The 12,638-nt window shown below is 50.8% G+C and overlaps 1 protein-coding gene across 5 annotated transcripts in view; it reads right to left on the reverse strand.

Annotated features, from left to right (window-relative positions):
* The window catches only part of Adora1 (adenosine A1 receptor), a 35,464-nt gene that overhangs the window by 8,485 nt on the left and 14,341 nt on the right, over positions 1 to 12,638 (reverse strand). The window lies entirely within an intron of this gene.

Genomic DNA, 12,638 nt, shown 5'->3' on the forward strand with positions numbered 1-12,638 from the left:
TGTTCACACTGCACCCCAGCAACTAGAACAGCACTCAGTAACCATGCAATGAGACATGTTCCCACTGCACCCCCAGTATCTAGAACAGCGCTCAGTAACCATGCACTGAATGAACAAATAAGTCCATGGGGAAATGATCTGGTGAATCCACGCATCATTTAATTCAGAATGACTGACTGAGAAGCCACCTTGTGACACAACCTAGGGAGCCAGAAATGAGGACACAATGTCAGGTGCTCGGCTAGAAAAGCAATGGGAAGCCGGGCGTAGCAGCACACACCTTTAATTCCAGAACTCGGGAGGCAGAGGCAGGCTCTGTGAGTTTGAAGTCTACATAGCGAGTTCCATAGTAGCAAGAAATACATAGTGAGACCCTTTCTAGGAAAAAAAAAAAAACAACAAAGAAATGAAAAATAAGAAAGTCAGCTGGAAAGGCAGACCAGAGAGGGACCATGGAGCTACATGCCCTGCTTTGTTCCCTACTGCACTGAAAGCCCAGGGACCTGGGGCCCAGTCAGACAATCACTGACCTCCTACTTGGGTCCAGTGACATAAAGCCAGAGTTACCAGGGCCTCTGGGAAGAGGGATAATCAAGTGCTACCAGTTTGTCACCAACACATCCAGTAGCTTGGAGTCCAGCACTGCCCTGCACACTGAGACCAGCAAGTTCTTGGGTCCTCCCGTCTGTGGCCCAGTGCAGCAGCGACCTGCTAAGACCCAGCAGGAGTCCTCCAGCGGCCAGCTCCTCATGGGTCCTTTGCCTCGTGAATGTTCTCTTTCATGGATGAGATCACTTCCCCTTAGAAGCTGTCTGAGCAGCAGGTGGCCTCCCCCAGCCATGGCATCAGAGGGTTCTGTCTGGACGCCTTTAGGAATAAATTTTAGGCTGACTCCGAGAACATGGACAATAAGTACCCTCTGGGCAAGAAAAGCTCACAATGCCATCAGATGAAGAGCCCAGCATGAGTCCTAGGTAGACAAAGATGGTGACAGGGAGAAGAGACAGAAAGCAGGAAAGGAGGGAGTCTAGGGCTGTGGAGAATTCTCTTTGAATGGCTGAGAACGGCCAGGCAGAAAGACTAGAGGAATCTTGCTGTCACCTCAGGAAGACTGGCACACACTGGTCCTTCAGCTGTCCTGGGCTTTCCCTCCTGGCTTTGCCCTGCTCTACAGAGTGGCTGACCCCTGGTCCTGGGCAAGCTGGGTCTCAGAAACACTGGCACACTAGAGAGCCCAGGAGGGAGCAAAGAGTCGGGCTCTTTGTTCATCCCAGTCTAGGGACCTCAGGCTATGGCTTCATCCCTGCCACTGCCCGCCTCCCCCTGCCATACAGGCCCACCACAGCCTAGCTTTCCTTTAGCCTCCAGCCTAGGGGTCTCTTCCAGTCATTGCTAATCCCTGGGCTACTGCACCATCCAGTTGGTGTCTCAGCTACTGTTTCATTTTGTAAGCAATTCCTGGTACTGGGAACACTTGAGATGATGCCTGGTTCAACCCTGGAGCTTAGGAGGGGAAGAACTGAGCTGTCTCATGGCTGCAAGAAGTGGGTGCTGGCTGTGAGCGAGCGAGCCAGACTCTCAGGTAGGATGACTCAGAAGAGAGAGAAAGCTGCTGCCTAGTAGGACTGAAAAGGGTTGAGTGTAGTTTGTTAGCGTGCCTGGTAGCTGTTGAGAGCGAGGCAGTGTCCTCGGGCCTGGACACCTATTTCCAACCTCCTGCTCCTCAGCCAGGCAGCGCTGGGTGTTAGAACAGGGAAATGAGGGTTGGTGGGGTGAGCTTAAGCCTTTGTGCATCCATGCAGTCCCCACCTTCAGGGACGTCCTCCCTGGGATGTTCTCCATCTTTCCTTCCACAGCCTTGGCGGAGATGGAGCCTATTTCACAGCTCCGGTCCCTTCTTCCTGCCTCTCCTCTTAAGGACAATCTCAGGCACTTGAAACTGGAAACTTGGATTTCAAGACAGGGGAAGTAAGGCTTTCAGACATATTAAACTACTTCCTGCAGAGAAATTCTTCCTCCCAAAGGAGAACAGGAAACCGGATACAATCAAAGGCACGCAGCACACTCCAGGGGCCAAATATTTAATAGTAACATTTCCCAGAGGAGTCTGGCTCAGGGGCCCAGGGAGAGGGCCAGATGTTGGTGGCTTACAAATCCTGCTTTCTTGATCCCTGTGACATCACCCACCACCCAAACATGAGTATCAACTAACCCCCAAAAGAGAGGTGAACTAGAACCCCAAGGCCAATCTCAGGGCAGTTCAGAGGCAGAAGGGTCTCCAAACTTCCAGAAAGAAAGGAGCTGGATAAGCTGATTAGGTCATTAGCCTAATGGACCTTGCAAATAGCTCCTGGTCACTTGCTGAGGACAAACAAGTCCACAGCCTGGTGGGGAAGACAATTAAGTCTCATGTGTGAGTCAGAAACGGCCACTATTCTGAGCTTTTTTCCCTCAGATTCGGAGCCCCTCTCTGGGTGCAGAGGATGAAGGAAGAGGCACAGTCACTGTGCAAAAGGAACAGTGGGTCTGATGAGGGAGGCCCAGTCCTCGATGATCAGAGAAGAACCGTGCGTGCTGCAGTGCTCAAGACAGAAGACCCTGTGCCCCTGTGCAGCCAATTCCCCGATTCCTGCATCACACGGATTCCTGCCTTCCCAGTCTGCCACTAACCCACACACTTTGAGATGAAGTGAGCATCTCTCTGGATGTGTTGTCATCCTTACAAAGGGGCTAGGGTGTGCCCAATGGCTCTGATTCACAGCAGGCTGCAGGAATTAGGTGTGGAGAGAGGGTAGAATCCCAAAGCAGAATTGCCTCTGGTACCCTTTCCTTTCTCTCTGGTCAGAGGTGTAAAAGGATATTCCCTTGAAAATGGGAAGTCCAGCTAATGATCCCTAAAACCACCTGGGTGACCATGAGATGTAGCCACCTTCTCTCTCTGAAGGCCAGATCCAGTGCCCACATCCCAATAAAAGGCATTCCTTAAAAAGGGGGGTACACTCAAAGAAGTGGATGTAAGACCTAGTGCTGCCAGTAAGCGCTGCTCTTAGGTTGGTCTCTTCAGCCCTTGGGGTGAAGTCAGGCTGAAGACGACCAACGACAATGGCTTCACCTGCTGTGGGTAGCTGGCTCGTCTAGTGCGATGGGGGATGTGCACAGATGTAATGGCCTGTGTGTAGCTTCCTGGCAGGACTGTCCTTGCTGCCAGGACTGAGCTGGTAAGAGGGGCACAATTCCTTTTCCAAAGCTAAGAAGAGGTCCATAGTCAAGGGGTTTTTTTTGGGGGGGGGGGGGGAAGGGGGGACTTTGCACAGATCTTTCCTGCTCTGTAGACTGGCCACTTAAAGGGGCAGCAAGGGTTTTCCAACCCGGCTAGTGCACAGGACCGGTGGAACTGGATGGGGCAGGCAAGATGCAGGTTGTTCAGACTAGGAAAGTAGAGGTTCACACACTGCTGATGTGAGAAATCCCAAAAGCAGGCCATAAACTCCTTGGAATAGTTAACCTGTGGCAAGGTCCCGAGATCCCAGCAGCGGCCCAGGCTCTGCCACAAGTGAGCGGGGCTTGGGTGAGACCCTCCCATCTGAGACATCTGTGTACTCATCTGGAGAACAAGGAATGGGTGAGATAGATCACAGCTCCCTTCTAGAATGTGTCAGCCTCTCCACCAGGAGAGCCAACCACAACACTAGCAGCAGGGTCAAGGCACTCTGAAATACACTTTCCCCTGGTTAGCATGTTCTGAATGCTCCCCAGAGGCTGTCCCTCCCCCAGGGTTTTCCCTGCTTCAAATTGTCCTACAGATGGAGGACCAGATAGAAAGGAGAGAAAAGGTGTCTGCTGGGGGAAGAAATGGACGCATGCATGAAATCCAAGCCAAGCTGTGGTTTCTCCCCGTTAACAGCTTGTGGCCTTGAGAAGTAAGGTTCTCTAGACTTCAGAAGGTGAGGAGGTGGGGCCTGTTGAGTTTATCAGCCAGCAGCTCTGGCTACAGTGTTATCAGGCCCAGCATAACAAAGAAGCTCCCCACTAAATTTGTGGGAAACACAGTCAGCTTCTGCAGAGATACAAAACAGGGTGCAGGGACAGAGATGAACAAAAAGACACTGTTCGGCTTCAGAAGGAAGAGCGTGGGGATTCCGTTTCTGTTCCACAGCCAGTTCTTTCAGCCCTCCTCCCAATGCTGGGAAATTGGTGTGTTCCTGCTCGATCTGAGCAGCAAGGAGAGTGGGAGGGGCTTGGGAGTTTGCTTAGCCCAACATTAGACACCCCAGATCCTGGAGCTGGGTCCTCTGGAAAGTTCATTTCGGTAGTACCCAGTGCGCAGACTGAAGGTGGGGGAGGCCAGTGTAGGTGAGCCGGGCTCCTTTTCCCAACTCCCATCAAAGGAACATTTGATCTGTTTCTATCATAGGACTGTAACTGCTCCTGATGGAGATAGCTTTGAAGACTCTAGACCATCCCAAAGGTCAAGGTTAAGACCAGGGAGGCAACACCAATGAACCTAGAGTCACGAGAGTTGAGGCTCTCACAGACCTTCCACGGCCAGGGAGTTAGGGACACTGCTCAGAGGAGGCAGCTACTCCCTAAAGCTCTCAGAATCCAGCTCTGGTTTCTGGAAAAGATCTGACAGATGGAAGACTGTGGGAGTGAGACAGGGCAATCTCTCCACCTGGGAAAACAACCCAAAGAAAGAATCTTCAATGCACCCTCAGATCTCCAGAGTTAAGCTCAGTCCCACCCGCTGTATCAGAAGACGAGACTCCTGGAGCCTGGAAGGAGACTCCCAGTATTCTGTGGCCTCTGTATTTTCTCTATCTTGCATCCTAGTCTAGAGGCTAGAACCCAGAATGCCAGCAGTAGGAACCCTAGCACCTAGACATCCCCCCCTCCCTGCTGTCCCTACAATGTGTTTCCCTGAAGCTTTCTTTGTAGGCACGAGGCCCCGTTAGCCAAGCTTTCAGAAAGCAGCCTTTTCTAGTCAGGAGCCACCATCAAGAGCTGCTGCCCTGGGCTCTTTACCCTGCTGCCTGTGCTCCAGGTGAAGGGAGGTCCAGGTACACAGATGCCATAGAAGGTGGAGGCTCCCAGGCAAAGGACTCCTTCCCAAGTATACACAGAAGCAAGTGGGCCAGCAGAGCCTTGGGTCTAGTAGAAGTTAACTCCCTGCTCCTCCCATGAGACTGTTCAGTGGCTACTCCCTAGACCACGGAACCTGCACACAGTAGGCACCCAGAAATCCCCGAAAATGGAATGTTTTTTTTTAAATGCTCAGTTAAATTAAAAGAGGTGCCACTGTTAACCTAGTTCAAAAGTCCATGGCTCAGGAGGTCCATGGGCCCTCGGGAGAATCCTACTGTTGTGGTTTTGTTAATAATAAGTGTGTTGTCAAACTACCTTCTAAATAGTCATATCTACATCCCTAGGTTAGTGTAAACTGTCAACCTTGACCAGGGAAGCCTCTCTCTGCAGCGGCAATTAATTTAGAGACTCATTACTGGCTAAAGGGCTGAGAAAAAGTGTCTGTGACTGAATGCTTAGTACTAAATGGGACATCAAAAACTAAGGCTCGGGAGACATGTGGAAGAGGGGGCAGAAGAAGGTAAGAGCCAGTGGTGAAGGGTGTGTTGTGAAATGCTGTCTGGGCATGACCCAGCTGCTGCGCTCATGGAGCCATGGCAGCTAAGGTTGCCTGCACAAGGTCAAGCCAGCGAGGTCGGCCAGCATACCAGCAGGCAGCGCTAATGGACTTGGGGGGCTACAAAGTCAAAGTGGGAGAAGGCATGAAGGTGAAAGGGGGCATGCTGGGCATGTGTTGGAACATGTGTCCAGGGGAATGGGAGGGGGAAATTGGGGTGGATATGATCAAGACACATTTATACATGTGTAAAAATGTCAAAGAATAAATATAAGGTGCTTTAAAAAAAAAGAGAGAGAGGCAGAAAGAGGAGACACATACAATGACTTCAAAAATATGGCATATATTAAGCCAACAAAATCAATAATCACTTTACATGTGACTAAAGTGGAGGGGGCAGTAAGAAGGAGCCAGCCTGAGACTTCTCCTCCTTTCTCAGGATCAACTTCCTTCTTGGCAGGCAGAGGCATACTGTGCCCAGCTTCCATACCAGAGGGTCGCCTCTCTAGATGTCTCCAGACTTCCGTTTGAAAGGCCTCCCTCCCTCACTCCACTAAGTTAGGTGGTTCCACGAAGAGTCTAAACACAGGTCCTCCTTCTGCAAGACCAGACCCTCTCTTCACTGCCAGGCCTGAGGAGAAAAGGTGAACAGTCTTCTGGCCTGCCCTTCAGGGTGCCCTCTCATTTGCATCCAGGGGACAAAGCTGCACAGAGCGAGCTGCTGGCCCGGAACCAGAGCAACAGCCTGGCCAAGCAGCTTCTCTGGGGGTTGATCAATAAATCCACTTTCAGTTGTTGCTTCCACTTCTGCGCAGCCTCATGAATCACAGGAGTCTGCCTGACCCTGGGTGAGGGAATCTTGGGTATGAGGTATGGGGGGAGGGGCTTATTAGATCAAAGCCTTTCCTTTTCCATCCACCATTCACGAAAATTTCGAAATGCCTTGCTCAGGGCTGGAAAAAGAAAACGCTGAGAGCCAGCAGTAAGAGGCCTTGGGGAACTCACGAGGCAAGAGTCTGGCAGGACGGCATTCCAGCCTCTGGACAGATGGATGGGGTGGTATCAGAGCAGGCACGTGTGGGGGGCTGCCTTTCCCAGGCAATGTCCATTCAAAAGCCCCCAGCTCCCAAGTCTCACAGAAGATGGGCAACCTCTCCATAGTCCCCCAGCCTCGCGGACCAGAATTCTGTAGCTGGTACTCGCTGTCTCTAACAGGTCAAAGCATCAGGACTCTGCCATGGCAGGGCCTGCGCTGCAGTCACACCTGCTATGTCAGCATCTTAGTGGATGACATCACTTCTTAGAACCTTGGTCTCCTGCCTCCCGGTGGCTGCAGTTGCCACTGGCACTGAAGTATACAACAAGTGCTGCTCTTTCGTAGGCTGCACCAGGAGGCAGGAACCATCTCTGTGGAAGAGCCCGGATGCCCTGCCCAAGGTCATGTGCCTACTGGCTGGAACTGGAGCTGCAAATCAGGCACCTCTGAAACCAAAATACGGTTTTTGCTGTTGCTGCTGGTTTTTGTTGTTGTTGTTTGTTTGTCTGTTTGGTTTGGTTTGGTTTGGTTTTGTGTGTGTGTGTGTGTGTGTGTTTTGGTTTTTCAAGACAGGGTTTCTCTGTAGCTTTGGAGCCTGTCCTGGAACTAGCTCTTGTAGACCAGGCTAGCCTCAAACTCACAAAGATCCGCCTGCCTCTGCCTCCCAAGTGCTGGAATTAAAGGCGTGCACCACCACTGCCTGGCTGTGGCTGCTGTTTTTGTTTGTTTTTTCTTTGTTTTAAGATTATTCTAAATATTATTTATTTTATCAACAAGTAATTATTGTGCACGTTTATGGGGTATGCAGTAATGCTTTAGTATATGAACTCCTTCTGTGGTGAGCAAATCTCTGCTTTCGAAACTGCCCATTAGTGTTTCGCAGGCTGACATTCCCAGGAGGCTGGGAGGGCTATGAGGGCAGAACTCTGTTTTTGCATTCCCCAGTGTCCAGATAGTCTGAGCTCTCCAAGCTGGGCCATGGATATGAATCACCTGGGACTTTTAAAATCAGATTATGAATCAGCGAGCCTGGGGTGCATTGGGTCCTGCGTTCCCAATAAGCTCCCAGGAAGTGCCAAGACCGCTGGTCCCTGACCTGGCTTAGCTTAGTGAGGCCCAATGGCACTCGGCCCAAATCTGATGCAGAAGTAGCTCTCCCCACTCCGGTCTGGGAAGGAGGTGAGGAAGGAAGGTCAGAAAAAGCAAGGTACTCTTTTGGATCACGCAGGAAATAGGCACCCAGTAGAGCCCCCCACAGGATGTGGAGAGCCAGGTGTGCTGCACACCTACACTCCCAGCCTTGGGAAGGATCAGGAGTTCAAGGTCATCCTCTGCTACACAACAGAGTGAGGTCAGCCTGTGGGGACTCTTTCTCCCGATGTAAAAATACAGCTGCACATAAGGAAGAAAAGACTGGGAACCAGGGCACAGAAGAGAAGAGGCAAGGCTGCCTCGGTACCACAGTGCATGGATGCCTAAGTCAGCTTGCAGGATGGGCAGAGCAGTTCTGTTACTACCTTTTGTTTCATTTTCCTTTTTTTTTTATTAGAGACTAAATTTGGGGCTTCACATGCTAGGCAAATACCCTATCACTGAGTTATACCCTCAACTTTTTTGGGGGGGGGATGGGGGAAGACAGCAGAATCTCACTAAATTGCCCAAGCTGGTCTTGAACTTAACTCTATAGCCCAGGCAGGCTTTGAGTTTGCAATCGGTCTTTCTCAGCCTCTTGAGTATCTAGTGTTACTGGAGTGTTATCATCGTACAGGTAGAATAACGGAGGCTCAGAAAGATGTGGAAGGTCCAAGGCTAGGATTTAGTTGCTTCTTACCGGAGCTTAGGCAAAGTCCTGCTTCTCCCCAGGGACTGATGGAAAGAGCGTGTCCCTGGGTCCCCACAACATCCAAGCCCAGAACCCAGCCAGATCCTGCTGGGCTGCATCTCCAGCTCACTATCACCCTTCTCCACCCCCAGGGACCTGATGGGATTGCTTCTGCTGCATAGTGCTAGCAACACCTCCTGATTTAGCATCCCTGTACTTGTGACTTGAAGGAGTCATGCAAATTAGTCCATTCAGGCTCTAGGGCTGTAGAGGAAGCACCCAGGGTCTAAAGCAGTGGTTTTCAACTTTCCTAATGCTGTGGTCCTTTAATACAGCTCCTCATGGTGTGGTGACCCCCAACCATAAAATTATTTTCATTGCTACTTCATAACTGTAATTTTGCTACTGCTATGGATCGTAAAGTAAATATCTGTGTTTTCTGATGGTCTTATGTGACCCCTGTGAAAGGGTTATCCGGCCCCAAAGGGTCACTACCCACAGGCTGAAATCTGCTGGTCTGCAGGAAACCAGGCAGCTGGGCAGGCCCTGCCCGTGTACGCGCATGTCCAGCAGCAGCCTCCAGCTCAGAATTTCAGCGCCTGCAGCGAGGCTGATTTCTCTTACTATCTGGCAGATCCTGTACTCTATTGCCTTCTCCGCCTGAAAGCCCTCAAGGACGGGGCTATGGTTCCCCAGAGTCTGAAAAGCCCTGAGGATAGTGGCCTATCACAGATATGATCAAATCCCAGTTTGCTACTTGCAAGATAGCTAACAATTTTCAAGTTGCTTTATATCCCTTTGTGAAAAAAAAAAAAATGACAATATTAGCTCTGAAGGCCTGAGTGGAATCAAACAAGCAAAGAAACCACAGAACCGACCCTGGCATTGAGGAAATAATCAACACATAGGTGCCCCTCCCCGCTAGACTCTAAGTCTTCCTTCCTGTGCCAGACAGACCCGGAGCTCCTCAGTGACTCGAAGCAGCAATCTGCCTGAAGGAAACAATTACTTAAGGGAGGTATGTGACCACTGAAGTCTCAGGGCAAGAGCCCCGGGTACTGCCCTCAGAACAGTGGCAGAACACATCTTCATCTGTGCCCAGGGCTTGTTGTGCCTCCTGGCCCTGCCACAACCACTTCCCCAAGAGCAGCTTGTCAATTTGAGGTGTTGACATGCTTGTAAAGGAACTCCTCCAGCCACACTGTCCACACACAGTTGCATGCACGCGCACGTGCCCACACGCGTACACATACACACATACACATAGGGCACACGCACAGGGCACATACACACACATGCACACACGCACAAGGGCATACATACACACACACATAGGGCACACGCACAGGGCACATACACACACAAGGGCACACATACACACACACACATAGGGCACACACACATGCACGCACGCACGCACAAGGGCACACATACACACACACACATAGGGCACACACACAGGCACGCACGCACACACAAGGGCACACATACACACACACACGCATGCCCCATCCACCCAGCCTCCTCTCTGTCACCGAACAGCAGGAGGTAGGATGGCATCAGATCACAGCGCTGTTTTCATGTATGTTCCTCCCCATAGTTCCATGGAGTAGGTAGCATTTCCAGTTGACAGATATGGAAAGTGAGGCCGTGAGAAACAATCACGTAGCAGCAGACCAGGAGAGCAGCTTAGCCAGCTGGGGCAAAGCCTGTGCTGCCTGTCACTCAAATGTACTCTATTACTCCACCAGACCCTGTACCCCCAGGCACTGGTCCTTGCTGCTGTGGTCCTGAAGAGTCAGGAAGGATTCAGGCTCAGTAAGTCCTATTTCTTGCAAAGGATGTAGGTCCAAAAGAGTGAGGTCCATGTGGGCAATTGGCAGCCTAGGCCCAGAGTTCATGCCTCCTGGATCCAGACTCACAGCTTCCTCTGTGTCAGGCATACTGGGGAAACCACCCATTCCTGGTCTCTCCCCAGCTAACAGGGGTGTCCCTGTTCTTAACTGTCCCCGGTGCGTCCCTTGAACATTCATCTCTTCGAGTCAGGACTGCGGATTAGGGTCAGACCCCAGTCACACGGTAACAGAGTCTGCTCCCTGTGTGTGTGGACTCACACTTACACCTTGTACAGAGGCCGAGAGCTGTGAGGTCCTTCAGGGGTTAAGGCTCAGTGCCAGCCTGCTCATGCAACCTCGGTGGGCCTTCCACCCAAGTGAGTCTCTATCTCCTACAGTTTGGTCTTAGTCAGGGGAGCTAGTGGGAGTGTCCAGCCTGCCTGCTGGTTGAGATGGAGTCAGAGCCTGGAGCTGTCCACAGCTCCATCAGGGAGCACACCGCAGGGAGCACAGCAGAGGACAGAGAGAGGTGCTCCCGGCAGCAGCAGTCTACCAAGCACTTCCGGCCACCCCTCCCCGAGTCCAGGCCTCTGCTCCACTCACACGTTCCCCAGGCATCGGCCTCATCTAGTCCCTCACTACCAGACCACCAAGCCATGCAGGCCAGGGATCCGCCAGAGATCGGCCAGGGAATGGAAACACCAACCCCCTCCACACCAGAGCCAGCTCACCACTAAACAATAAAGCCATTCTTCCTTCCAGTCCCTAGGCTCTTTGCCACAGGGGTGGGAATGATGCCCATTCTGTAAACATGGGCACGGACACCCAAAGAAGGGCTGATTTCCCCAAGAGCACCCACGAGTAAGTGTTGAAGTCAAGGCTCAGTTCAAGGCTTTTCACTTGTCCATTTAGTCTTCCAGGAGCAGCTGTGGGCCTTGGCTTTGCTGAATTGAGGAGCCTCAGCTTCCACGTGGAAAAATGGGGACACGCAATGCTATCTAGATAAAATACTCTCTACACACGCTCTTAAACAAGACAACCCATGTACGGTGTTTGACACAAGGTCTGGCCATCCTGGGTCTCAGGAATCTCCCGGGTGCCATGCATTCGGTGAATCATTGGAAAAAACAAACAAACAAACAAAAAACAGACAGGCACTAGGCTGTGTGCTGCGCATATAGATGAATGTGCTTGCCACCCCCTCACACACCACCAATGACTCTCAGGCCAGCCCAGCTCAGAGGGGCTGTGTGAAGGGGGAGCACGGACAGCTTGGGAACACAGAAACAGAAGAAAGGAGCTTCGTGGAGAGGCGCCATCTACGCAATGTCAGGAGTTCAGAAATGGGTAGGAAGGAGAGAGAGAGAATGGAGTGGATATAGATGCTGGCCACCAAACTCGATGAGTTTAATCCTGGAACCCACATGGTGGAAGGAGAGAAACAAATCCCTCAAATTCTCCTCTGATCTTCACAGGCATGCCATGGCATGGCCCACTTTACCCCCCAAAAATGTAAAAAATAATAAAATAAAAAAACAAAAAGGTAGGGTAGGTGTACGATGTTCATACATGCAAATGTGTAAGTTGTCAGTGATCTTGAGATCAAACCCCCTTCCCTTCCTTTATTCCCTCAACTCCAGTCTGGATAAGAAATGATTGGCTCTTGTGACTTGTTCTGCAATAAACATGGATATGCAAACATCTCTGTGACACTTGCCTGGAGTCCTTTGGGCAAATAACCCAGGAGTGGTATAGCTGGGTTGTATTGCAGCTCTATTTTTAGTTTTTAAAGGAACCTCCATGCTGATTTCCATGGTGGCTGATAAACCCACTATGGAAATATAAGTAGCTTATACACCCAGGAACAGAGTAGAAGCATTCCTGTTTGTTGTAATTGTCTTCTTCCAGCCAATGTCATGCAGACTGAGAGGGGCTGGGCTCTCAATGCAGTCCTAACGTGCATTTCTTTGATGGCCAGTCATTTCCAACAGTTTCTTTTCTGCTGTTCACAACTGCTAAGTCATGGGACCAGTGCAGGAGTTAGCAGAAGGACAGAGCAAGACGCGACACACACAGTCATGAAGAAGAATGAAGTTACACCATTCTCAGGAAAACGGGAACAACTGGAAATAATCATATTTAGCGAATGAAGTCAGCCCCAGAAAAACAAACCACGTGTTTTCTCTCATTAGTGCTTCTTGGATTTTATAGACGTAAAATCATATATGCACCGCTGACATGAAAATAGCCACAAAGTGTACAGGAGAATAAAGGGAGTGAATGAGAGGGGAAGGGGAGGAAGGGACG

Source organism: Microtus ochrogaster, chromosome 6, assembly GCF_000317375.1.
Source record: "Microtus ochrogaster isolate Prairie Vole_2 chromosome 6, MicOch1.0, whole genome shotgun sequence".
Classification (NCBI taxonomy): domain Eukaryota; kingdom Metazoa; phylum Chordata; class Mammalia; order Rodentia; family Cricetidae; genus Microtus; species Microtus ochrogaster.